The following is a 26589-nucleotide window of genomic DNA, read 5'->3' as shown; positions in this document are numbered from 1 at the left end:
TACATCATGTGACATCGATTTTGTAAAAAACCCACATGCTTGGGAAAGCGATTAAGCAACATTTCGATTTGACCAATTTGTCAAAATGCTTGTGCCACATCCCCAAAGTTAGAACACATAGGAGACATTTGGGAGTGCTAATCATATTTGCATCTTACTTCATATAGGAATTTATGTTATAAATACATCCAAGATCAGGCAGTGGGGTATATTGTAAGAAAATATTTTATTTTTGATGATCATTGATGATGTTCCAATTTAAATCAAATTTGGTTTGTTGACTGCTCGGGTCCACGCTGTCCTAAGGGGCTATGAACACGGCTTCTGGGAGTCTAATATGTAAGGAATGGGGGTTATTTTGTCACACAATAATATTCCTTTGATCAAGAACACATGAAGGCAGTTGCCAATTATTAGGCATATTCACAGCAGCTGTATTCATTCAATTCTGAACGTTTTAGTAATGGCAGATAGCCCGTATAAATTCCCCCGGCCGAGAGACACATTAAACAATTTTCATAAGGCACCAATCAATTTTTCCGTTTAATTTAAATGCTGCTGGATTTTTAAATACAACATACGCATTTAGCATCCTTTAACACCTTGCTTTGGGCTACTGTAGAGTCTGTAGAGTCTAGCGAGCAGGGAGCATCACATGCGGGGCTGTCTATCCAGGAAAGGAACTCCAGGGTGGAAGACAAGATGTGAGGTAGGGTGGAACTGGTGAACGCGATTGGGAGCGCAAGGAGTGGGATGGGAGCTCAGTGATCCTAGCTCTACTACCCCGCGCACCAGCACGCCGCAGAACAGAAGCTGCTGAGACCAACCGCCAGTCTGACGTGCAGAGTCAACCACCGAATTGTCATCTCCGCGGCTTTTATCCATTTCAAACGGCGTTCGGTAACTGGAAGGTTCCCGAAGTGTTGGCCAAGGAAGTCCAGAAAGCAACCGTCGGTGGAGAAATCGACACAAGATTACAGCGAAAGGAGGGAGGGATGTAGCTACTATTCACGTCGTCGTCTTATTCAGTAAAGACAGAGGAAAGGACCGGTTTGGAATCAGGCTGCTTTGGCATTCTGTGGTTCGGGGCGACGGAGACTGGTTGGTTACCGTTAGATTATCTGGGACTGGCAGTTGAAACAACTTGACGTTACGAAGGGAAAACCTGCATGTTCCCAGCTTTTGGCGGTGAGTAGTGAGACTTTGTTGAAATGTTTATTTGGTGATTTTCAAGGGTTAAGAGTGGTGTAGAGAACTGTGATCATAGGAGCGAGGAGCTTCGAGGCAGACCACGCGCTCCACAGGGAGAGAAGTTAATCGCTGCAATCATACTCAAATCTTCAGGTTAGGCTACCTTGCTACGTGTTACACATTAATAATAATTATTATTAATAATAATAATACTATTCTATTATATCTAGACTAAAGGTACATTTCATAAAAAAAGCTTCACTTGAAATAATACATAATCACGTCAAGTTTTAGAACAAAAGTCTGAATGTTGTATCTTAGCTCTATTTCAGCTACAATATAATTTAACCTGCGACAGTAATTTCAATTACTGAAAGTTGATAAAACATAATTGCGCATTCAGCCTACTCATGAGTTAGAGTAAACGTTATTGTCTTCACGTTTTGGATGCTCTTACAGGATACATAGGTCAAAATAATAATAAACACTGTTTCTTCAGATTAAACTCAATGTGTAGTTACAGCCAAAACCCACAATGGTGGGGTTTAGTAAGAATGTTCAATAGGAGTGGCTTGGCCTGTTATTCGTCGCTTTATGCAAGCGTTCAATAAGTGAGAGAGAACGCATGAGGGGAAGAGACAGACAGATGTGTAAACAGAGAAACAGGCATACAGACAGTCAAACAGACAGAAATAGAGAAAGCGAGTGATTCTGTATGACCCTTCACTGAGAGCTGGTGTCAGTCCTTTCAGTGGAAGTCGTGCTGTTAAGTGCTTCATACGGTTTGGAGTGGTCATATCCCTACAGGGCAGGTGGAATTATAACACTTACTTTTCACTTTGCAGTGTGGGTTGCTTTGAACGACTTGGATAAACATAGAATTTACTCCACAGAAGCACAGGGCTATTATCCTATTTGTGGCATAGCCTACATTCAGGCAACTTGTTTCAGCCGCTTTCTGACAGAGCTGGTGGTCAGGGGGCAGAACATAATTATAGGAATCCTAAAAAGTAATTTGTATGAATTGATCACAACAGAAACCAAAATTACATTTAAAATAACATAAATAACATTCATTTCCTACCTTGATTACACTGAGTCAAAATGTCTGTTATTTTATTTGAGTATACTTGTCAACAGATACCATTAATGAAACTCAGCTGAAGTCCTGGTGAGTTTTCTTTCAGGTGTGGGATAGGGGATAAAAAACACCACATAGACAATATGGGTTTTCACCCTGTGTGGAATCTGGTTGTAAAAGATCATAAACTACACAACCATATTTGCTTTAGTTGCAGTTACCCGTGTGTCTGTATATTTTACTAACAGATGCCAAACACTGAGACAGAATGAAAAAAGGGGTCATATTTTAAGGATAGAGAGACAATATATTATTCATGTACTTAATAGTCGCCCATAAGAGCTCGCTACCAGGTAAATACCGGAGTTAATAACAGTAAGTTCTGCCATTGTAACTGCTATTGTTTGCACAAGCTAGTCATGACCCAAGGAACTATCACATCCACCTTTTAGAGGCTACCACCGCCCGTCTAACCCAAAAGCAAAAATGAATGTCCCAGTACCATTCTACTGAACAAAATCATTGGAACATAATTTCAACGTCTTCATCTTCTCAATGGCTTTTCCAAATCTTATCAACCACTTCTAGCAGGGACGCTACCAAACATTGACAGGGATCACAGTCATCAGGGACTCTCATAATAAGAACACAACTGGAGTGAGATAAGAATAGCATACTGGGAGTTTTACAATGACTTCGGCAGCGCTTGGCTGAACAGTCCATGTCTTGTGCCCTGAGAAGGAACATTTTAATTGCCCACCTCTTGGCAATGGAGAGAGAATGGTTTTCAAGCTAATTTCCTGCTGTCTTACGCATTTTGTCATGGGTAGTGAAATTTGATTGTCAAAGCTTTAAACCTAGTATCCTGCAAATGTTGCCACAACTATGGTAAAAAAAAACTAAAAACGTGCATTTTAGAGCTTAAATGCAGTGAATATCTGTTTGACAACATGTTTTGTGTTCTTGCACACTAAATAAGCTTTGAGTTAAGAGTGGTATTTTGACAATTCATATGAAGGTTCTTGAAACATATGGAATCATACAGATCTGTAGCGTACATTGATCAATGTACATTTCTAATTCAGGAATAAAAAAAGGACGTATATTTCTTTAGGCATTTCTATGCTTTATTGGACAGGAAAGCAGTAAAAGAGAGGAGAGAGTGTTTGCTGACATAGCTGTAGGCTGGATTGAAACCCACGCTACAGCAGAACATATGCACCAAAGGCAGAGTCTTGGACAGCAGCACCACTCTAGGACACAATTCAGGAAATAAATGAACCCTGTAAAGTGTTGACCTGTCAGTCAATATTGCAATAGAATGTCGCTGTAGGTTTCATTACCAGAGATGAACCAAAACCACACCTATCATTATGAAATCTCATGTCTCTGTCTCTAGCAAGCAGTCATGGTTGGTACTCATAACTCTCTTTAATTCACTTGAAAGTCAGCCTGGGAAGTATGCAAATGATGCTCTAACCCTGTGGTATTGTTAGTCAGTTGCAGTGCTGCATGGTGAAAACATTCAGCGATTTGAATGGTTACTCAAGGAATCAGTCAGTTTATGGTTCTTGGTGAAAACATTCAGGGATTTGAATGGTTACTCAAAGAATCAGTCAGTTTATGGTTCATGGTGAAAAAATTCAGGGATTTGAATGGGTATTCAAAGAATCAGTCAGTTTATGGTCCTTGGTGAAATCATTCAGGGATTTGAATGGTTACTCAAAGAATCAGTCAGTTTATGGTTCTTGGTGAAATCATTCAGGGATTTGAATGGTTACTCAAAGAATCAGTCAGTTTATGGTCCTTGGTGAAATCATTCAGGGATTTGAATGGTTACTCAAAGAATCAGTCAGTTTATGGTCCTTGGTGAAAACATTCAGGGATTTGAATGGTTACAAATGGAAGAATCAGTCAGTTTATGGTCCTTGGTGAAATCATTCAGGGATTTGAATGGTTACTCAAAGAATCAGTCAGTTTATGGTCCTTGGTGAAAACATTCAGGGATTTGAATGGTTACTCAAATAATCAGTCAGTTTATGGTTCATGGTGAAAAAATTCAGGGATTTGAATGGGTATTCAAATAATCAGTCAGTTTATGGTTCATGGTGAAAACATTCAGGGATTTAAATGGGTATTCAAAGAATCAGTCAGTTTCTGGTTCCTCATTGACCCTAAAATATGCAGCTATATTTTTCTCAGTGCGCAAAATTCTCTCTGGATCCCTTCACTAATATCTGTTTCGTCTGTTGATTTTAAAAGACATTAACATAATAATATCAAATTTTGGCCCTGAATGTAGACCCCTGCAGTATGGACCCAAGTTTGGGAACCCCTGTAAGATAGTAACGCAACGGTCCTGACCGGGTAAATGGGTGAATCAGTGTCTGCCTAGGGACCCTCTGGGCTGTTTGTTTCATCTGTTTTCTGTGTCAGGAATATCTTGGCATTTTCAGTCTTTTCTTTTTTCACAACTATTTCACTTTTTTAAGGAATGGGACTGTCCTAATCCTTTTGTATTATTTTATTTTACTGAAGAGGTACAATAGTGTTTTAAACGACAGAGAAAAGGAGAGATAGTTGAAGGGTAGTGGATTCTTGATGATTCATGTGTGTCCCTGGGTCAGATGCTTGGACCAACACGTCTCCCTAGGCTTCATTTTATTCTATTTTAGTCACTCAGATTCTCAGATCCAGAGCCACTTACTGTTAAAGTTAATATCTTCTATGTCTGGAATCCTCTTGGCTGTTTGTTTTTACAGTTCAGTTATTTAGCAGATGCTGTTATCCAGAGCGATGTACAGGTACATACAATATTCCCTGTGTCGGGAACCTCTTGGCTCTATCTACCTAACCTCTGCTCTATCCAATTATCCATATCCTCTTCTGCTTCCTGTATTTGACTACACCATTAATCTAGGTTGGGCTAAGAGACCTTTGTAGGCCCTAGAATACCTATGTATTATTATTCATTGGTAATATACAGTACCTGGTCTGAGGTCAAAACATCAGGGCCACTTTCACAGACACAGATTAATTGTAGTCCTGGACTAAATGCTTGAGTTCAATAGAAATCTCCATTGAGATGTACAGTCTTTTATGTTTGTCTGCAAAAGCAGCCGCCAGTGTTTAATTCCACCCCCACAGGGAGAGGAAGCCCTGTGGCTGGGCAGTAAAATAAGTACAGAGCAGGTTCTCCCATGTCACCCTTCTCTTCACACTCCAGTACTTCTGTGTTGGAACTTGCATCCACTATAAAACCACAGTGGTAATCTAAAGACCAGTAAGGGGAACTGTCCCTTCCTACTTCAGGTATGCTCAACACACTTCATCCCTGTCCAGACTCTTTATTATGCAACCTCGGGTGTAATTTTTAAAAAAAAAATGTTTTGTTTATTTATTCAGGGTGAACACATTGAGAAGTGTTCCCATTTAAAGTGGAAATCCCATTTTTGTGGGAGGAAATCTCCCAATCTAACCAGTTATTTTCGGTCCTGGAAACCAAGTTGTGGTCCCTGGATGTTTAAATTTAATTTGTTAGACTTTATTTTGGCATTTATTTTGTTGAGAGCTACTACATTGTGTGAGGTGCACCGATCAGCCATAACATTATGACCACCTGTTTCTATTGCCTTATGACAACCTAATGTTGTGTAGGTCCCACTTTGGCCACCAAAACAGCCCTGACCCATCGAGGCATGGACTCCACTAGACCTCTGAAGGTGTGCTGTGGTATCTGGCACCAAGACGTTAGCAGCAGATCCTTTAAGTCCTGTAAGTTGCGAGGTGGGGCCTCCATGGATCGGACCTGTTTGTCCAGCACATCCCACAGATGCTCGATTGGATTGAGATCTGGGGAATTTGGAGGGCAAGTGAACACCTTGAACTTGTTTTTGTGTTCCTCAACCATTCCTGAGCCATTTTTGCTGGTGCCGTGTGTTCTCCAGGTAAGCGAAGCACACACACCCGGCCATCCACGTGATGTAAAAGAAAACGTGATTCATCAGACCAGGCCACATTCTTCCATTGCTCTGTGGTCCAGTTCTGATGCTCATGTGCCCATTGTAGGCGCTTTCCGCAGTGGACAGGGGTCAGCATGGGCACCCTGAAAGGCCCCATACGCAACAAACTGCAATGCACTGTGTGTTCTGACACCTTTCTAAGGAAATGAACAACGCTAAAATGAATGGATTAGTGGATATGTTATTTCTGTACAGTAGGCAATATGCAAGTAAGTACTTTGGAGCAGTTTTATATGCAGCAAATTGTGTTCCAAATGGATACTTTTTTCCAGAGCCTGATAAGTACTGGTCCAAAGTAGAGAACTTCATAGTAACTAGGGAGCCACTTACTATTATAAAACTACGGGGTTTATTAGCCTAATTTTCATTTTTTGTTTATCTGTTAAATCTGTCTGACTCAGCAGATGCTGTTTGCAAATTAGTTTCCGGTATTTACATCCACTTTCATTCTGCCTTGCATGTTTTGGGGAAATATGATAAATCTAGAGTCATTAAATTAGAGTTGCAAACACACTCAGGACTCCTGAGAAATATGGGGAAGTTCAAATTGGGGGAGATTGTAGGTATTGCCTAATCTTTTTACAGTTTAAATTGCCCTCTAAATTGGAATGGAGGAAGGCTTAGAGGAAGGTTAGGTTGATAACCATTCCATGGATCATAATGTGTTAGAATTGAGAGGGATTTGATAGTGTAAAGCATGTCCATAGATAATGGAGTGTAATAAATGAAAGTCCAAACAACCACAAAATTTGAGCTCATACGGGAATACTGTCCTATTTTCACCAGCTAATAGCTTGTAATGACAGATCCATGTTTATTCGGTTTAACACTTAAACACTCACTGGCTGTTAACACTCACTCAACAGTAGGGATTTTAACGGTGTTGGTAGGTTGGTATGGTGCGGCAGGTAGAAATTAGTGTCCCAACACAGTGCCGAGTGGCACACCTGAAGGAGAAAAAGAGCAGACCTACAAACAATCCATGAGGGTCTCCAGTAACAACAACATTAGGAGATTCTGAGAGAAGTCAGCCAGGGAAGAGACCTCCAAGTATTTAGGAATGGAAAGACAGAAGAGAACTTAAGGAGGAACCATTTTTAAATAAGTTGACCAGGGAAGTGAGGGATGGTGGTGATTATACTGGACTTGTCCGGTGTGGTGTGGAAGGGAGGAGGTTAAGGGGTATGTTGGTGGGCTATAAGACATCACGAGTCCAGAAAATGAGGTTGTGACTGGGGAGGAATATATGTTTTTGTCTTGTTAACATTTTGCCTTTAGGTTTTACTAAATAAATCCTTGCAAGCATTTTCATGTGACTGAGATCTGAAGGCACAACAAGTACAATCCCATTTTCAAGAAAATGTTGCATTTTACACAGCTTCAGTTGTGAAGCTGTGTAAAATGCAAATAAAAACAGAATGCAATTATGTGCAAATAATTTATCTGTATATTTAATTGAAAATAGTACAACAACATATAAGATGTTGAAACTGAGAAATGTTTTTGACTTTGGAGAAAAACATTCCCATTTTGAATTGGATGCCAGCAACACATTTGAAAAATGTTGGGACATGGGCATATTTATTATTGTATTGCATCAACTTTTCTTTTAACAACACTAAGCATTTGGGAACTGAAGAAATCAATTGATGTAGTTTTGAAAGTGAAATGTTTTCCCATTCTTGCTTGATATTGGATTTCAGCTGCTCAAGTTTGGGGTCTCCTTTGTCATATACTTCGTTTTATTATGAGCCAAATGTTTTCAATGGTTGACAGGTCTGGACTGCAGGAAGGCCAGTTTAGCATCCAGACTTTTTAGACTTTTGTAATACGTGCAGAATGTGGTTTGGCATTGTCTTGCTGAAATAAGCAAGGCCTTCCCTGAAAAAGACGTCATCTGGATCAATCAATCAAATGTATTTATAAAGCCCTTTTTACATCAGCAGTTGTCACAAAGTGCTTTTACGAAACATCCAGCCTGAAGCCCCAAGGAGCATCCAACAACTGTGATGATCCACAGTGGCTAGGAAAATCTCCCTAAAAGGGGCCTAAATTTAGGAAGAAAACTAGATCAAAGTCTGGATGACTTATGTTGCTCCAAAACCTGTATATATTGTTCAGCATTAATGGTGCCTTCATAGAAGTGTAAGTAACCCATTCCATGTGCACTAATGTACCCCTATACCATCACGGATGCTGGCTTTTGAACTCTGCGATGATAACAAGTCAGATGGTCCCTCTCCTCTTTAGTCTGGAGGACGCGGCATCCATGACTCCCAAAAGGAATTTCAGATTTAGATTCATCAGACCACAGGACAGTTTTCCACATCGCCTCAGTCCATCTTAAATGAACTCGGCCTAGAGAAGGCAGCGGCAGTTCTGGATCTTGTTGTACAGTGGGGAGAACAAGTATTTGATACACTGCCGATTTTGCAGGTTTTCCCACTAAGAAAGCATGTAGAAGTCATTAATTTTTATCATAGGTACTGTAAGTAGGAAAATACTTGTTCTCTCCACTGTATGTGGTTTCTTCTTTGCATGGTTGAGTTTTAACTTGCATTAGTGGATGCAGCGACAGACTGTGTTCACAGACAATGGTTTTCAGAAGTGTTCCTGAGCCCATGCAGCGATGTCCACTACAGAATCATGTCTGTTTTTATGCAGTGCTGCCTAAGGGACTAAAGCTCACGGCTGTCCAATATGTTTTTCGGCCTTGTCCCATGCATACAAAGATTCCTTCGGATTCTCAGAATTTTTTTATGGTATTATGTACCATAGATGATCAGTTCCCTAAACTCGTTGGAATTTTTTGTTGAGAGACGTTCTTAAATTGTTGCATTATTTGCCTGCACAATCTTTCACAGAGTGGTGAACCCCTCCCCATCTTTACTTCTGACAGAACCATCCTCTCTGGAATGATCTTTCAATACCCAATCATATTACTGACCTGTTGCCAATTAACCTAATTAGTTGTGTGATATTCTACTAGGTTGAGTTTCTTATTATTACACAACGTTTTCAGCCTTTTTTTGCCTCTGTCCCAAACATTTTTAAATGTCTTGCTGGCATCAAATTCAAAGTGGGTATATATTTTTCCACATTTGATATGTTGTCTTTGTACTATGTCCTGTTTAATGAAGGGTTTATATGCTTTGCACATCATTGCATTCTTTATACATTTACATTTTATGCAGTGTCCCAACCTTTTTGGAAATGGGGTTGTAGTTATTTGCTAATATAACTGGGAGTGTGCATTTATTTAATGGACATAACATGAAATACATTTAAAACAACAAAATTATACAACATAATGATTGTAGCTGATGAGGAATTCTTTATTTTCTGTAGGCAGATTTTGGCAAGGCTACTTTAATATAATGTATAAATGCCTTATAATATCAGATGAAACATACAGGTTTTAAACTTAAATCACTTTCACATTTAAATAATTTCAAAAAGTTTAATGTCGTAATGCAGATTTTAATCTGGATGAAGTATTTGGTATTTAACTGGAGCTGGCGTCTCCGAGGACCTTTCTCATTTCATCAGAACAAACTCTGCATTGAGTCAATCGACAGCATCAAGCCTTTAGACATTCATGGTAATTATCCTACACTGGATTTGTCAAACATCACTGGCTATTTGTCATACTGTATGCAGTTGTGCTCAAAAGTTTGCATACCCTTGGGGAATTGGTAATATATGTACCATTTGTAAAGAAAACATGAGTGAGCAGGCAAAACACATGTCTTATTTCTTATGGGATTCACATTCAACTGTAGGTCATAACAGAATGGCTTAATCATAAAACAAAACATGGCAACTAAGAAAAAAAATAAACTGACCCTTGTTCAATAGTCTGCATACTCTTAGATCTTAATACCCTGTATTGCCCCTTTTAGCATCAATGACAGCATGCAGTCTTTTGTAATAGTTGTCTATGAGGCCCCGCATTATTGCAGGTGGTATAGCTACCCATTCGTCTTGGCAAGTCTTTGGTCGTCTTGTGTGAACCGCATGTTTCAGATCTCCCCAGAGTGGCTCGATGATATTAAGGTCTGGAGACTCGGATGGCTACTCCAGAACCTTCACCTTTTTCTGCTGGAACCACTGGAGGGTCAACTTGGCCTTGTGCTTAGGGTCATTGTCGTACTGAAAACTCCACAAGCGTCCCATGCGCAGCTTTCCTGAAGAAGAATGCACATTTTCTGATAACTTGCTGCATTCATCTTGCCATAAATGTTCACAAGATTCCCCGTGCCTTTAGAGCTCACACACCCCCAAAACATCAGTGAGCCACCACCATGCTTACCATACAGTGGGGATGGTATTCTGTTCACTATAGGCCTTGTTGACCCATCTTCAAACATAGTGCTTATGGTTGTGACCATACATCTCTATTTTGGTCTTGTCACTCCAAATTACAGTGTGCCAGAAGCTGTGAGGCGTGTCAAGGTGTTGTCAGGGCATTATGTAACCAGGCTTTTTTGTGGCATTGGCACTGTAAAGGCTTCTTTCTGGCAACTCGACCATGCAGCTCAGTATTGTCATAGTGCTCCTTGAAACAAACACACCGTCCTTTTCCAGAGCAGCCTGTATTTCTCCTGAAGTTACCTCATTGAAAATTACCTCACTGAAAGTGTCCCACAACAAATTAAACAGACCACCAATTAAGTAACATTCAAAATGATTAAAGCCCAGTATATTTTGGTACATCAAATGCACATACATTTCAGATTCAGGTTTTACAATCTTACCTTTTCTGAGATTACTGCCAAGGAATAGCAGCCCTGTGGGCTATCAGTGCTTCTGTGCACAAGCTGAACTATGAACAAGGGAAGTCCTCATTCATCATTCAAAACACAGAGGCAGTACTTTGTTCCACTGACAGAAGTCCCAGAGATGGTGATTGCCTAACATTATATCTAATGATAGAAGCATAGTTTGACCGCTCAGAAAAATAGAATGTTATGATGCTGGCTCATATAGAAAAAGGGAAACAGATGCAAGCCATTTCCACATGCCTTGGCAGAGGTGCCAAGGTAAGAGTTGCACCCACGACTTGAATGTATCACAGACAATGTATGTGCCATGAATCACAATGAATGGGCTTCAACCATTTGGTATTTACACTGTAACAGAGTGCTACATGTTTCGCTGATTGCCTTCATTCCACGAAGTTTCTATTTAGTGCTTCAGTGAGGAGAGAAGCAGTAGCTGTCCCTGTCTCTCCCTGAGTAACAGATCTTTGACAGACTCCACCAAGAGGTCAGATTGTTTCATAAAGCTGGACACATTTTCCTTTAATAGAGATAAACTCTAAATGGAATGCTGGGGGAAGACATGTTGGTATATTTTATATTGTAACTGCCTTATGTAAGTATACTGATGCAATGCCATTAAGGTTATGGATGGGTCACTTCATGGAAAAGTTTATATATATATATATATATATATATATATATATAAAAACTCTTGTGTTTCTCGTGACGTCTTCTCTTTATGGTAGACTTGGATAATGATATGTCTACCTCCTGGAAAGTGTTCTTCACTTGACTGGATGTTGTGAAGGGGTTTTTCTATGGAAAGGTTCCTACAATCATCCACCACTGTTGTCTTCTGTGGACGTCCAGGCCTTTTTGTTTTGCAGAGCTCACCAGTGTGTTCTTTTTCTTAGAATGTACCAAATTGTTGATTTGGCCACTCCTAATGTTCCTGCTATCTCTCTGATGGATGTTTAGTTTATTTTTCAGCCAACTCCAGACCTTTTAAGAATGCCCCGGTTCACTTGCATTGAAAGCTCCTTTGACCACATGTTGTGGGTTCACAGCAACAGCTTCCAAATGCGAACGCCACACCTGGAATCAACTCCAGACATTTTACCTGCTTAACTCATGAAGAAATAATGAAGGAACAGCCCACTTTTGTCCATGAAGCAGCTTTTGTGTCAATTGTCCAATTACATTTGGTCCCTTGAAAAAGAGGAGGCTACATATTAAAGAGCTGTTATTCCAAAACCCTTTCTCCAATTTGGATGTGAATAACCTCAAAGTAAGGCTGAGAGAGTGTACTTTAAGCCCATATTCATTATATAACTGTAACTTGATTATATTTTGGTAAACAGCCAAAATAACAATAACAATAACAACATGTATTAGTGTCAAATAATTTCCGGACCTATCTGTGTGTTTGTGTGTGTGTATATGTGTGTATATACATAAACAAGTGACAAAACATGGTAAGACATTGTGCTGGAGATACAAATGAATAACGTAACTATAACGTAACAAAATGCCATGCCCAACATTATACCCCTTGCAAATATTTGAAAATTCAAGTGTCTATACCATTTAAAATGGTCTTGTAATTTCCACAGTGACAGAGCATTCTAATCACCTATAAATTGAGAACAGCTGAACAGCAGAACAGCAGTAGTTCTCTAGTCAATTACTAGTCAACTGCAAGTAATGGTTAAAAACAGAAATAGTTACTTTATTCATTTGTGTCTGCAGCACAATGTCATACCGGGTTTTGTCACTTGTTTATGTGATTTCCAGCCAGAAGAAATCTATTGTTCAAATGAAAATTCACTATAGCTCAGAATTTGGCAAGGGTATGAATACTTTTGGGCTTAACTGTGTGTGTGTGTGTGTGTATATGCCATCCAAGGTCAACACAGGCCGTTAACTCTTACAATCTGACATGGCTTTTTGAGAATATGTTTGGAAGCTACTGACTTACCCCCAAAACGCTTTTCTTTACCAGAAAGGGTTATTGACATGGGCCAACAGGCCTGCACTCCTACCTAATTGAAAGAGACAAATGTAGTTCAGGCTAGCCCCTGGGATGCTGGAGGATAAAACTGTGTCCTCACAGAGACAAGCATGGGGGAGGTGTGTGTATGTGAACACTAACAGTGTCTCACTGAGATAATAAGATGATCTGTGTGTGAGGAGAGAGGTGTGTGTGTGTGAGAGAGAGGGAGAGAGAGGTGTGTGTGTGTGTGTGTGTGTGAGAGAGAGGTGTTTGTGTGTGTGTGTGTGTGAGAGAGAGAGGGAGAGAGGTGTGTGTGTGTGAGGGAGAGAGGTGTGTGTGTGTGTGTGAGAGAGGGAGAGAGGTGTGTGTGTGTGAGAGAAGGAGAGAGGTGTGTGTGTGAGAGAGGTGTGTGTCCAAAAGTCTAAATGGATGTAGAGAGACAGTATGTTCCAGATGACATATTAATCTGGCTGTACCCAGCAGTATGTCTTCAAGAAGATCACCTTGTTTTGAACCTAAACAACACAGTGAGCTAAAAAAATAACATAACAAAATGTAGTTATTTACTGTATTAAAACTAGTATTAAAAATATTCTGTGTTATGTCCCCTCCAAAACAGTTTTGCTTACTAAAATGTTTTAATTGTGTAGTTTGCCTTGGTTTATTCTCCCTTTTAATCACTCTATAGTCATGTGTAAAAACCTGCTGGTAGATCAGCCATCTGAACACCGGTCCAGGAACCGATCCGCCATTGAGCAGGGCTCTTAACCCTAATTGCTTCATGGTTGCTGTCAATAATGGCTGATCCCACTCTCAGAGGGTGTGTGTGTGCGTGTGTTTTGGTTGTGTGTGTGTGCGTGTGTTTTGGTTGTGTGTGTGCGTGTGTGTTTTGGTTGTGTGTGTGTGCGTGTGTTTTGGGTGTGTGTGTGCGTGTGTTTTGGTTGTGTGTGTGCGTGTGTTTTGGTTGTGTGTGTGCGTGTGTTTTGGTTGTGTGTGTGTGCGTGTGTTTTGGTTGTGTGTGTGTGTGCGTGTGTTTTGGTTGTGTGTGTGTGTGTGCGTGTGTTTTGGTTGTGTGTGTGTGTGTGCGTGTGTTTTGGTTGTGTGTGTGTGTGCGTGTGTTTTGGTTGTGTGTGTGTGCGTGTGTTTTGGGTGTGTGTGTGTGTCCGTCTGTTTTGGTTGTGTGTGTGTGCGTGTGTTTTGGTTGTGTGTGTGGGTGCGTGTGTTTTGGTTGTGCGTGTGTGTGTGTTTTGGTGTGTGTGTGGGTGTGTGTGTTTTGGTGTGTGTGTATACCCAATCTTTCTTTCTTGATTCTTGTTTTTCCTTTATTAAACACATCATCTTATAGACAGGTTGTGTTTGACAATATTGTACAGTGCCCTCCCTGGGCCACCCTGACACCCCTCAGTGGGGAGGTCTAGGGTTTTGTGTTGGAGTCCAAAAAAATCTGTTGTACCACTGAAGTAATTGACAAAGTAACATATTGCTGTAATGGCAAGACTCTGCCGGGCCCAGAGGCCTCTGACTTCTCTGCCGGGCCCAGAGGCCTCTGACTTCTCTGCCGGGCCCAGAGGCCTCTGACTTCTCTGCCGGGCCCAGAGGCCTCTGACTTCTCTGCCGGGCCCAGAGGCCTCTGACATGCTGTTGAGCACACGTCTGTGTGGGAGGACAAGCCACACTGAGGAACCAAATGACAAGTGAATTTGTATAATCGCTTGTAATAGACTGCAGGCTGCAACACCAGACTTAATTCTCCCCCCAAAAACCCCTCAGTGTAGTGTATGTTGTTAGTCAACAACAGTCTGTAGCATGTTGCTGCAATGTTCCCCTGTTACAAGGGCTACTACAGTACTATGGACCCACTGTAGAACTGTAGTTAAGTACAGCAGGTCTTTGTTTGGCACTGAGTGTGCTGCCACTGTTTAATTCAATTATATTGTTGTTCCCTCTTTGCTTATACAGTGTCAACATCGTTCTCTAATTGTGTGACGAGAGGAACATGTTTTTATATTATTTCATTGTGGTGCTTTATATCGGAGTGCTGCAGTCCCTGAAGAAAACCTGACATGTCAATATGAGGAGTAGAGTTTTGCTGCTTATCCAGTTACCCTGAATTGACAAACTACCATCAATATATTCACCATTACTCACAATGACTACATTCTTACAAAAACAATGAATTCATCTTTGCCTTTGGCCTCTGGCAAATTGCAATGGGACTTTTTTTGCACATCTTGAAATGACATTGCTGTGCTGGTGATGACAAAGTCGGTGTCAATAGAGGATGGCATTTTCTCTCGTGTTTTGCATACAGTCGACTTTCTCCGATGTTTTTTAGATGGATGGTAACTAATTTCCTCTCTATTTCTTTGGCATTCAGTTTATTGTGTTGCCTTTTTGCATATCACTGTTAGTGACCCACGGCCAATCTCTTCTCATCCAGCTTTTGCACTGCTACAATACAATCCCTGTAAAGAAAATATTCATTGGATACTCCCTCTTCAGCAGTACAATATCACAAAGGACAGGGTGATTTGGATAGCCCCAGACAGTAGAATAGCCTTGACTATACCATCACTAGATTGAAAGATGAACACAATTCAGTTAATGGAGATTCGTCACAGGCTATCAAATGTGTGTAGTTCTTTCACTTACATTTTTAAAAGGGTTCAAGTGTAGTTTGATGTAGTTTTAAAATACTATTATCCATTTTGGATGATTGTGTGATCAATAGAATACAAAACAGCAGACATTTACGTAAAAATAACTTGTTGTGCAGAGTGGACAATATACTATTGTATTTTATTGTGTTGATGTTACAAAACCTTGTCTTGCATCTTCTAGTAAATACTGGCATTATGTTAGTTGGTTGATTATTCTGTGTGTTGACAAAAGGCTTTAAGCAACAACAGAGGCTTTAAAGTCAATGGTGAGGAAGAATATCTGTAGAGGAGAATAATCTCTTTTTAAAATCAAAAAACATAGTTACCTCCTAACCACAAGTTTTTCACCAGTTGATCCTTGTCTGTGTTTTAGTCTTTTTGTGGCACTGAGGTGAGGAATTAGTTGTCATCTGCCTCTGGTGCAAAGCCTGGTGATGATGATAATGAACTTTCTCCTCAGGATGGATTGGTTATCTGTGTCACAGTTTGGACCTTAACCAAACCAGCTGGGATAAAGCACCTCTCCCTTTGATGTTTGGTTTTCAACAAGGTCAGATCACCAGGAGATGTGGGTGTAAACACGAGAGCTGTGATGCCATTGCAGCGGAAGGGAGACATCTCAAATGTTACCCTATTCACTATGTAGGGCACATTTCTGACCAAGAAATAGTTTGTGTGTACACTACTGTTGAAAAGTTCGGGGTCACTTCGAAATGTCCTTGTTTTCCAGGAAATATAGCAAAATGAATCAGAAATAGTCACTGACAAGGTTAGAAATAATGATTATTAATTCTTCATTATTAATCATTCAAACATTGCTTTCATCAAAGAAGCCTCCATTTGCTGTAATTCCAGCCTTGCAGACCTTTGGCGTTCTAATTTTCAATTTGTTGAGGTAATCTGGAGATTTCACCCCATGCTTCCTGAAGTTGGATGTTTCCCCAAGTTGGATTGCCTTGATGGGTACTTCTTGCGCACCATGATCAAGCTGGCTGCTTGATCTCTTGGTGACTGTGCTGATTACTCCATTATAGACAGAATACCAGCTGACTGCTTGATCTCCTGGTGACTGTGCTGGTTACTCCATTATAAACAGAATACCAGCTGACTGCTTGATCTCCTGGTGACTGTGCTGATTACTCCATTATAGACAGAATACCAGCTGACTGCTTGATCTCCTGGTGACTGTGCTGGTCACTACATTATAAACAGAATACCAGCTGACTGCTTGATCTCCTGGTGACTGTGCTGATTACTCCATTATAGACAGAATACCAGCTGACTGCTTGATCTCCTGGTGACTGTGCTGGTTACTCCATTATAGACAGAATACCAGCTGACTGCTTGATATCCTGGTGACTGTGCTGGTTACTACATTATAAACAGAATACCAGCTGACTGCTTGATCTCCTGGTGACTGTGCTGATTACTCCATTATAGACAGAATACCAGCTGACTGCTTGATCTCCTGGTGACTGTGCTGGTTACTCCATTATAGACAGAATACCAGCTGACTGCTTGATCTCCTGGTGACTGTGCTGGTCACTCTATTAGAAACAGAATACCAGCTGACTGCTTGATCTCCTGGTGACTGTGCTGATTACTCCATTATAAACAGAATACCAGCTGACTGCTTGATCTCTTGGTGACTGTGCTGGTTACTCCATTATAGACAGAATACCAGCTGACTGCTTGATCTCCTGGTGACTGTGCTGATTACTCCATTATAGACAGAATACCAGCTGACTGCTTGATCTCCTGGTGACTGTGCTGATTACTCTATTATAGACAGAATACCAGCTGACTGCTTGATCTCCTGGTGACTGTGCTGATTACTCCATTATAGACAGAATACCAGCTGACTGCTTGATCTCCTGGTGACTGTGCTGGTTACTCCATTATAGACAGAATACCAGCTGACTGCTTGATCTCCTGGTGACTGTGCTGGTCACTCTATTAGAAACAGAATACCAGCTGACTGCTTGATCTCCTGGTGACTGTGCTGATTACTCCATTATAAACAGAATAGCAGCTGACTGCTTGATCTCTTGGTGACTGTGCTGGTTACTCCATTATAGACAGAATACCAGCTGACTGCTTGATCTCCTGGTGACTGTGCTGGTTACTCCATTATAGACAGAATACCAGCTGACTGCTTGATCTCCTGGTGACTGTGCTGATTACTCCATTATAGTCAGAATACCAGCTGACTGCTTGATCTCCTGGTGACTGTGCTGATTACTCTATTATAGACAGAATACCAGCTGACTGCTTGATCTCCTGGTGACTGTGCTGATTACTCCATTATAAACAGAATACCAGCTGACTGCTTGATCTCCTGGTGACTGTGCTGGTTACTCCATTATAGACAGAATACCAGCTGACTGCTTGATCTCCTGGTGACTGTGCTGGTCACTCTATTAGAAACAGAATACCAGCTGACTGCTTGATCTCCTGGTGACTGTGCTGATTACTCCATTATAAACAGAATACCAGCTGACTGCTTGATCTCTTGGTGACTGTGCTGGTTACTCCATTATAGACAGAATACCAGCTGACTGCTTGATCTCCTGGTGACTGTGCTGGTTACTCCATTATAGACAGAATACCAGCTGACTGCTTGATCTCCTGGTGACTGTGCTGGTCACTCTATTAGAAACAGAATACCAGCTGACTGCTTGATCTCCTGGTGACTGTGCTGATTACTCCATTATAAACAGAATACCAGCTGACTGCTTGATCTCCTGGTGACTGTGCTGGTCACTACATTATAGACAGAATACCAGCTGACTGCTTGATCTCCTGGTGACTGTGCTGGTTACTCCATTATAAACAGAATACCAGCTGACTGCTTCTTCCCTAAATATTTTTTCCGTAGTTTGGAGCTGTGCTTTGGGTCTAAGTCCTGTTGTTTGAGGAAATTGACTCCAATGAAATCCGTCTACAGGGTATGGCATAGCATTGTAAAATGGAGTGAGAGCCTTCCTTCTTCCAGATCCCTTTTACCCTGTACAAATCATCCACCTTAACACCACCAAAGCACCCCAGACCATCGCATTGCCTCCACCATGCTTGACAGATGGCATCAGGCACTCCCCCAGCATCTATTGGTCTGCGTCTGACAAATTTTCTTCTCTGTGATCTAAACACCTCAAACTTAGATTCGTTTAGAACACTTTTTCCCAATCTTCCTCTGTCGTGTTCTGTGAAGGGAGTAGAGGACAGCATTGTTCGAGATCTTGAGTTTCTTGGCAATTTATCACATGGATTCACCTTAATTTCTCAGGTCAAGAATAGACTGAAGAGTTTTAGAAAAAAGCTGTTGTTGTTTCTGGCCATTTTGATCCTGTAATCGAACCAACAATTGCTGTTTCTCCAGATACTCTACTTGTCTAAAGGCCAGTTTTATTGCTTCTTTAGGCAGCACTCCAGTTTTCAACTATGCTAACATAAATGATCAGTTAGCTGTTTAAAATTATAAACTTGGATTTCCAACAGGAGTGATGGTGATAGTTGCTGATAATGGGCTTCTGTATGCCTATGTAGATATTCCATTAAATATCAAACGTTTCTAGCTACAATAGTCATCTGCAAAATTAACAATGTCTACACTGAATTTCTGATCAATTTGATGTTGTTTTAATGGACAAGAAATGTCCCCCAAACTTTTGAATGGTAGTGCAGAAGCAGATAAAAGGGTTGTTGTGTGTTTAGGACTGGATCTGGATTCTACTGACAGATCATAAGAGGACTCGGTAAAACATGCATAGTCCTATTTTCTCCGCATGTCAGTGGCTCTCCAGTGACCTAGTGTTTGTACACTTGTAACATTACACAGTAGAAATGTGGAACCACAACAACGAATAATCTCTGTTTAACCAATGTTTCAATCAAATTAATCTCCACTGAATCACAGCTCAATCCTTTGTGTACTGGACTTCCATAGTAGAAAATCAATAAAGTAGCGAAATAGCCGTGAACCATCACTTTTATTCTTCATAGAAAGTAGTAGGCCATGCCTACAGCAACGATTTGTTGAGATTTTTTTCCAAACACTTACATTAAAGAGAAACACAAAAGAAAGAAGCTGGTACTTTGCTGCGGGTCATAAGTATCAGATCTGTATGAGTGGCAAGATCAATATCCATTCCAGAGATACGACAGTGGACAGGGAAGAAAAACACCACAGTAAATACCCATTAGTGTGATTCCCCCCATCCACACAAACCCCCCCCCCCACACACACACACACACACCCGCCCACTCCCACAAACACACACACAATCACAAAATAGTTTTCTGCTATTCCTACCCTAGTACTGTCATAGCACTATAGCCCTATATCATGGTACAGTAGCCCTTAGCCCTATATCATGGTACAGTAGCCCATAGCCCTATATCAGGGAACAGTAGCCCTTAGCCCAGCCATATATCTGGGAACAGTAACCCTTAGCCCAGCCCTATATCATGGTACAGTAGCCCTTAGCCAAGCCCTATATCATTGTACTGTAGCCCTTAGCCTAGCCCTATATCAGGGAACAGTAGCCCTTAGTCCAGCCTTATATCAGGGGACAGTAGCCCTTAGCCCAACCCTAAGGCTAAGGGCTACTATTCATGTTACTTTGGCCCTTAGCCCAGCCCTATATCAGGGAACAGTAGCCCTTAGCCCAGCCCTATATCATGGTACTTTGGCCCTTAGCCCAGCCCTATATTAGGGAACAGTAACCTTTAGCCCAGCCCTTTATCAGGAAACAGTAACCTTCTGCCCCTTTAACAGGAAGAAGTTAATTGTCCTGCCCATGTGGGAACTGACAGTGTTTCTTTTTATTTCGTCCTTATTTTAAGGTTATGGTTAACTGCATTGGCTTGGGGATTCAAACCAGCAACCAAATACTTACTGGTAAGATGGTCCAAATGCCAACTGCAGCCTTCCTGCCACTGTTATGGCATAAATACATTTGGGAAGCGGCATAAAATGCAAATAAAAACAGAATGCAATGATCTGCAAATAATGTTCTCCTATTTTTAATTGGGAATAGTACAAAGACAACATATCAGTTGTTGAAAGTGAAAAACTGTATTATTTTTGGAAAAATACATGCCCCTTTTGCCAGCAACACATTTCAAAAAAGTTTGGTGAACATGCCCCTGTCCCATTTGCTGCATCTTCTTTTAACAACATTCTGTAAGCGTTTTAGAACTGAGGAGACACCTGGACTCTTTTACTATGGAGCCATGCTGTTGTAATACATGCAGAATGTGGTTTGGCATTGTCTTGCTGAAATAAGAAAGGATTTCCCTGAAAAATACATAGTCTGGATGTTAGCATATGTTGCTCCAAAACCTGAATAAATTGTTCGGCATTAATGGTGCGTTTACAGATGTGCAAGTCACCCATGCCATGTGCACTAACGCACCCCCATACCATCACGGATGCTGGCTTTTGAACTATGCACAGATAACTTTCCTCTTTATTCTGGAGGACGCGGCGTCCATGATAAATAATTTCACATTTTGATTTGTCAGACCACAGGACAGTTTTCCACTTAGTTAATTCGTTGTTAGCCATTTGTAATCAAAGTTAAGTGCTTTTTTTCCAGGTGGTGGGAACTTACACAAGTTAGTGTTTCAGCCACTTTCAGAAGATTGGCAGGGACTCTACTGTCCTGGCTTCAAGGGGAACTTTGTTCCACCATTCAGGTGCCAAGACAGAAGAGTTTTGCCTTGGCTGGGCGGGAGCTGCCCACCCGTGAGGGTTGGGTTATCAAAAGACACTCTGATCCAGTTTACAGTGTGCAGATCAAAGTGCACTGGACGGGTTGAAGGGTTTAAGCGTAGCCTGCAGGTAGGAAGGTGCAGTTCCCTTTGCTGCTCCATAGTCAAGCACCATGGTCTTATAACGGATGGTTGACCGTGGAGTGGTCAACCATGATGGACAGGTCTTGGAGGCAGGCCTTCCCCTGAGAGAAAGAGCAGCTCAGTCTTATCAAGGTAAAGCTTGAGGTGGTGGGCTGACATCTAATCTGAGTGTCTGCCAGGCATGCAGATACGCATGTTACAACCTGGGAATCAGAAGGGGGAAATTAGAAGAATAGTTGAGTGTCATCGGTGTAGCAATGAAAGGACAGGCCATGTGTGGTTATGACAGTCCTAAATGACCTTGTGTAGAGTGAAAACAGGAGTGGGTCAAGGACCCAGTCATGTTACAGACCTGTTGCCAATTAACCTAATTAACCTAATTTCTCTGTTTCAACATTTGATATGTTGTCTGTGTACTTTTCTCTATTGAATATAGAGTTTTAATGATTTGTATACAGTATAATTACATTCTGTTTTTCTTTTCATTTTACTCCGCGTCACAACTTTTTTGGAAACAGAGTTGTAGATGAGTCAGGCTAAAAACAAGCTTCGTCAAGTAGCAATGTCATAGCCTGAATGGTCCTGTTAGAACCAAATTTGGCCACAAGATTTCCAGCAGCTGATCTCTTGGTAATCCATCATTGCCATATTCAAGAGAGCAGCTGATCTTAACCAATGTTAGCCAGCTAGTTCCTTCTTCATAATCGAGATGTCCTGGTTATCTTTTAGTTGGTTGCAACCAACATTTTTCTAGACAATATTGGCCTCTGGTTAACATTACTTTAACGACTTGATAATTTTATGAAATTATGTTTATCTACAATCATTCCCAATATGTATTATCAACTGTCATTCCCCACAGTATATCTATTATCTACAATCATTCTCTATATCTATTATCTACAATCATTCTCTATTTCTATTATATACAATCATTCTCGATATTTATTATCTACATCCATTCCCTACAGTGTATCTATTATCTACATCCATTCCTAACAATTTATCTGTTATATACAATCATTCCCTACAGTATCTGTTATCTACAATCATCTCTATAACTATTATCTACAATAATTCCCTATAACTATTATCTACAATAATCTTTATCATCTCTTATCTACAATCATCTCACTATAACTATTATTATCACCAATAATCTCTATCTATTAATATGTACAACCATTCACTATATCTGTTTTCTCTACAATCATCTCTAGATCTATTACCAGTGATGTCGTTAGCCCCGGATCTCAAATGGACCAAAAATAATCATAAAAAAAAAATAGCCCCTGATCTATACATCTGTAATTCCGATCGCGCATTATGACATTGTAGATATGTAGGCCGCTAGCGTGTACATCGAAATGTTCCGCATGTACATTCAAAACGCTGTACTTTCTGTCCCGTCGGGAGGCTAAGCGCTGAATGTACTGTGATCCTAGCGACGCCTCTGTCTATTACTATGTGCAGTCATTCACTGTTTCATCTGTTTTTTATGTTGTTTCAGGAAAACACATTTTGATGATGTAGTCTAGTCTGTTTTTAATTAGTTTCCAACTCATGTAATCCATTAAATACTGTCTTCAAAAGAAAAAGGTGAATATGCATAAAGATGGTCATCTCTGCAGGATGTACTTTCTGTAGCACAGAGGGCTCATTAGCTCAGTGTGTGGTGTTATACAGATTGAGTTACGTTTGGCATTAGCACAGAAACTGAATGATCCCAATGCTTTCTCCAAGTTTGTGACAGTTCAAGAAAAATAACCTGAAAGTGCTTATTCATTGTCAAATTAAACTCAGCTGTGAACTGTAGCTTGTAACAATGACATCATTTCTGAATTCTTCCAATAAAGATAACAGTAGCACCCTTGCTATTATCTGGACTGATTCCAAAGCATCTGATAAGGTGGTATTTTTTTTGGAGGCAAGAGAAGAAAGTCTTGACCAGCTGTCAGGGATCATAATAACTTGACATAGTAATAAGGAGAGATCAGATCCAGTGGTCAGTTATTCTGATGGGGTTTTCATTGTAATAAAGCTTTGTTTTCCCTGCAGGTGCATGTAATCTCATGTTAGTAGCTTTAAGACATCCAGTGGTAACCGACAGGATTAATTCCGCTAATAAGGCAAGAAAACGTTTACTTAGCTTTTTTTATTCTTTCAAACTACTCCTTAAAGTCTACCTGGTAAAAAAAAAAAAATATGGTTACTAAAATGTTTGCTTTAATTTTCTAAGAAAATTGTTATCAAGTGATGAAAGTGTTTAATGATATCCCTAGTGAATCGCCAGTGTCATGTCACGTCTCCATTCCATGATAACCTGGCTGCTGAGTGATTTTCAAATGAGAAATGAACATTAATTAGTAAAGGATCATGATAATTAAACTGTTATGTAATATGGGCTGGGGAGGACTAAGCCTCTTTAGCAAAGCATGTGAATGATGCCAAATTGCCTCTTTAACCTCTGTTATGTCTTATACCATAAGTACCCTTAGAAAATGATGTCCTCCCTCCCTCATGCCTGTCTGCTCATATAAACACGTTTGTTCTTCATTATTTTGTTCCTGTTTGATCCATGTGTCAGGACAGGGGATTGTTTCACCTCTCTCTCTTCATGATTCATTTCTTGTTAAATGTAGAATAATACAAAACACACAAAACTATTCTGTTTGAAGCAGACAGATGAACGGACACAGTGACATTGGTTGTTGTTGATGTTTTCTGATACATGAAAATGGCAAATACTAAAATAATAAATGATATAACACTGTTTAGAATAAAGTTTATTTTCCTGAGGACGAGTCCCTGAACCACAGAGAGGCTGTTGATCAGGAACTTCTTCCTAACTTCACCCTGTCCAACTTCCGGCATTTTACTGTTCAGTCCTGCCGGGTGGCGATAATGACGAACACAACCAATTAACCCCCAGAAGGGTTTCCTCGGTCTGACCAGTTTTCCTTCTTCTTGTCTGTTCTTCACTCCCTGTCCATATGCCTGGCCGTTTGTCCCTGGCTGTCCGTCCGTCTGTTCTCCCCTCACTTTTCTTTCTGCCTCTCTGTGTGCATCTGTCGTGGGACCTTGGGGGCTCCACTCTGCTTCAGTCTGCTGTTCTCTAGTGAGGATCCCTGGATCTGGTCCAAGCAGTCGGTTGTCAGGTCCCAGTTTCTTTATGACCTCCTGAACTGCTCTGGATTCTGCTGATACCCTGCGGAAAATCTGGCTTTGCTTGGTCTGAAATCAGGTTCTACATCTGAGTCAATGATGTAGCTACCGTTTCTGATGCGTGCATTTCTGGCTTTTTGTGTACTGGTGAAGCAGCTTAAAAGGTGGTGTGGGATTGCATGGATCGGATGTCCCAGTCCCCACCATCGGATATGAGTGTAAGCACTTTGATAATTAGTGGCCAAATCCCCTGAAACCGTCTGCAACTCAATCTGTCTGCCATTGACATCAATGCATGACTCATGTGATATTCAACACAAATTTGAGAATCTCGAGTTGGAATTCAGAAAGAGCGTTGGATTGCAGTTGGCTGTTGGGGCAGCTGACACCATCCAGATGCTATACGTTTTCTGGAATAACATACTACTTCCCCATCACATTTTTTGTGGCGGTCTAAATATTTTCAGTTAATCCTGGTATTGAACACAAACGAACACGGATTGTTCAAACTTTTCTCCCTGGTGTTCAAAATACCTCTTCCAAATTAGTTTAATCACTGTAGCTCTAGTTTATTCAGCCTGTCAGACAGCATGCTATTCCCTTTAGTGCATGGCTTTGGACCACTGCCCTAAGAGCCCTGGTGGAGATTAGTGTGCTACATCTGCAAGATGATACAATTTTGAACACAGTCTTATTATTACCTCTGTAGTGTTATGGGTCATTGTCTTTTAGCAATCAGGCGCTCATAAGAACAACACACAAATAACTTCTAAAAACTAGGGAATTAAGTTACAGTGCCTAAAAATATTATCTCTCCATGGTGCATGTGTAGATAAGAGAAACTGTCCGGCTTACCTTGGAGGTGCAGAAATCCCTTTGGACTAGCTATTTAAATCATGTAGTCGGCCTTTAATCATTGTTTGTATTATGTTAAACACTGTTCATGACAATTGATGTGTTTGTAATCGTAGGCGTGTGCAGCAGGCTAATCGGTGTGTGTTTGTGTGTTTACAATACATGTGCATTTAAAGAGCTGTTGTGCTGTGGTTGGGGCTTCTTACTGAGAAAAATTTGCAAATTAAACACGTTTTTCGTTTCATGACCCATTCCAGTGTTGTATCACACAGGGGGGTTTTGTCAGTTCCTCAGGGAAATTAGTGACAATGTGATGGCTGCTTCCAGATAGTGTAAGATCTCCTGTATTCCCAGAGGAGCGTTTCATGTGTACTGTGGGCTACTTGTAAACGTCTGTGCCATGTGCATAGTTACTCCAAATGACATTAGAACTCGACACCACAGAGCAGTAGCACATAATTAGTTAGCTACAAAATTTTCTTTAAAAATAAAAATACAGCTTAAGAGCGGTTGAAGTGTATTTTTATCTCTTGAATAAACATATCACACTAACTGTGTTAATGGCTGGAAAGAAATACAGTGGATATCAAAAATCTACACACCCACTGTTAAAATACCAGGTTCTTGTGATGTAAAAGAATGAGACAAAGATAAATCATGTCAGAACTTTTTCCATCTTTAATGTGACCTATAACATGAACAATTTAATTGAAAAACAAATAGAAATCTTTGAGGGGAAAACATTTAAAACTCACAATAACCTGGTTGCATAAGTGTGCACACCCTTAAACTAATACTTTGTTCAAGCACCTTTTGATTTTATTACAGCACTCAGACTTTTTGGGTGGGAGTCTATTAGCATGGCACATCTTGACGTGGCAATATTTACCCACTCTTCTTTGCAAAAGCGCTCCAAATCTGTCAGATTGCGCGGACATGTGCACAGCCCTTTTCAGATCACCCCACGGATGTTCAATTGGATTCAGGTCTGGGCTCTGGC

General features: G+C 40.6%; 1 protein-coding gene across 1 annotated transcript in view; it reads left to right on the top strand.

The window, feature by feature from the left end:
• The first annotated feature begins 782 nt into the window (after nucleotides 1-782).
• The window catches only part of cntn5 (contactin 5), a 344921-nt gene continuing 319114 nt past the window's right edge, over nucleotides 783-26589 (top strand). The window contains exon 1 of the mRNA XM_029121761.2: nucleotides 783-1188. The gene's annotated coding sequence lies outside the window, so the exon portion shown is untranslated. The remainder of the gene's footprint in view (nucleotides 1189-26589) is intronic.

The sequence above is a fragment of the Esox lucius genome, chromosome 1, assembly GCF_011004845.1.
Source record: "Esox lucius isolate fEsoLuc1 chromosome 1, fEsoLuc1.pri, whole genome shotgun sequence".
Lineage (NCBI taxonomy): Eukaryota > Metazoa > Chordata > Actinopteri > Esociformes > Esocidae > Esox > Esox lucius.
This window is presented reverse-complemented; position numbering and strand designations above follow the sequence as displayed.